Below are 2,546 nucleotides of genomic sequence, written 5' to 3'. Positions count from 1 at the left end.
AGGATCTTGGCTATAGCTGTACTATTTTTATTTTAAAGTAATTTTTTTATACTAGAAGACCACATCCAGTAGTGTGGTCCTATCTGTGCTCAGGGATGACCCCTGGCAGTGCTCAGAGGACCATTAGGAATGCCATAAATTGCATGATGCCAGGCTGGCCACATGCAAGGTAAGTAAGTGCCCTACCAGCTGTATCTTTGTTCCAGTCCTAAGTTATATCATTTTTAAAGTGTGTCAACTAATATCACTCTGAATAGTTGTATCATAGTGGACTGGGAAAGGAAAGGGAAAAAAGACACACGTAGGAATATTTAATAGACTAGATCTAGGTCCTAAATCCCATTTATTTAACCCACATTATGCAAGGGAGATTGAATGATATCAATAGGTAGGTGTCCTAAGAAGAGAAGTAAAGTTTGAGTATATAGTATTTTCTGCATATCAAGTTTTGAAAGAAAGCAACTACAAAACAACGTGTACTAAATTCTGTAGCTTAGATTTATTCTTAGAAGGAAAAGATAAATATTTGTTACAATAATATTAGTATTAGTACTATGAGAAATGACCAAACTCACAAATACTGTGTTTAGTGCATGAGCTCAAAAGCTCTGAAAATGACTTTTCAGCACAATATAAATGCAGATTCATCGGTGTTTAGACTATTATTTGCTTCTGTGATCTAGCTAGACATTACCCAACATCTTCTATGTTCAGTGGCCTTTATAGGTAAAATAAAATAATAATGTTAGCTACTTCATTAATGATGTATTATGGATTAAAGTATTACTCATATAGCAATTAGTCTTAATGAATGGTAAATGTTTAACAGCTGAAGCTTGTCATAATGCTTCTATTTTAATTCCTTATTTGGATGATTTTCAGTTTCTTTAAGCTTGGGGAATTACGAACAAAATGAAAAGGGATTTCAGTAGCGAGTCAATTATCCATGGCTTCAGTGATTTACTAAAATTCGTTTTTTCCAATAAGGTTAAATGGGAAACTGGGGTGAAAGGTACAAGAAACAATAGCATATCCAAGCCAGTCACTCATACCGCATTTTTAAATTCGGCTCTACTTTCACCACTAGACGTGAAAAGTTATTATACTGAAATATTATACTGAAAGAATTGGAAAAGGAAATTATATGAGTGTTGCACTATTTAGAGTCTAATGGAATTGTTAGACATGGATTTGGGATCAAGGAGCTGGGGAAAAAAGTTTTAAAGTGGCCAACCATGGTGATGATGGGTGAAATCCTGTGAGTACCACTGACAAGGTATAAAACACATCCAAATATAGAAACTCCAGTGGAGCAAACAAAGGGATTCAAATTTCCTAGCACTGCTGGTGCAGCTTAAATTAATAGTTAGTTATATACTCACTGGCAATTAGAGAAGACCAACCTGAACTCTTGGTGATCTTTTTTTTTTAAGTTATTGTCCACTTTAATAACTTCATTGAGATATATTTTCACGTACTATTACATTCACACCTCTCCTCTAATGTTTACAATTCAGGGTTTGTAATACAGTCACGTAACTATACAACCACAATTAGAGAAATATTTATCACTCCCCCACCAAAAAGCAAAACCAAAAATGAAAACTCTGTATGAGTCAACAGCTACTCCAGGTTCATCTCAACGTTCTCTACATGAAAATCCATGTTGTGGACTGACATATAAATGAAATCTTGTAGTCGGAGGGATAGTACAGTGCTAGCATTACACGCATCTGACCTGGGTTCAGTCCCCAACACCCCATATAGTTCCCTAGTCTGGCAAAAGTGGTCTCTCTGTACATAGAGCCAGAATTAATCCCTGAGCACCATGAGTTCTGGCTTCAAAACAAACAAACAAAAATAAAATAAATCATATACAAGGTTGTTTGTCACTGATTTTTCTCTTTGTTTTCTCACCATAAGTCTTTCAAAGGACATTAATGTTGTACTTTCTATCAGCACTTCACTTATTTTTATGACTTAAAATCTTCTATTGTATTTTTGTTATCTGTTCATTGATTGTTGAGTTTTTGATTTGTTCCCACTCTGGCAATCATGAATACTTCTATTTATCACTGTATCACTACTGTCATCCTGTTGTTCATCGATTGCCTCGAGCAGGCCCCATTAACGTCTCCTTCGTCCTAGCCCTGAGATTTTAAAAAGTGTCACATTTGAGACTCTTTCAGGGTCAGGAGAATGAGACCCATCATTGTTACTGGTTTTTGGCATATTGAATACGCCACGGGGAGTTTGCCAGACTCTGCCGTGTGGGCAAGATACTTTTGGTAGCCTGCCACTTTCTCCAGAGTAAGAACTAGTTAATAAGATGTCTTCCGGGAGCTGGTTTTATAGTCTCTGGGTCTTGGCCGTGGATGGTATTACACAGCACTGGGGCAGTTGGTGGGTTTAACGCCTACATGCTGGAAGATGGGGGATCTGGGTGGAGGTGGTCCCAGTCCCAATCCAAGCAGGCTGGGAAATCTACGCCCTGGGTCCCGCACACCTGGGTTCCTCTGCTGGTTCCTTCATGTGTGAGGCTTGTC

This window comes from Sorex fumeus, unplaced genomic scaffold, assembly GCF_029834395.1.
Source record: "Sorex fumeus unplaced genomic scaffold, SorFum_2.1 ptg000008l, whole genome shotgun sequence".
NCBI lineage: Eukaryota > Metazoa > Chordata > Mammalia > Eulipotyphla > Soricidae > Sorex > Sorex fumeus.
The sequence above is the reverse complement of the archived record's forward strand: the minus strand, read 5'-3'. Positions refer to the sequence as shown.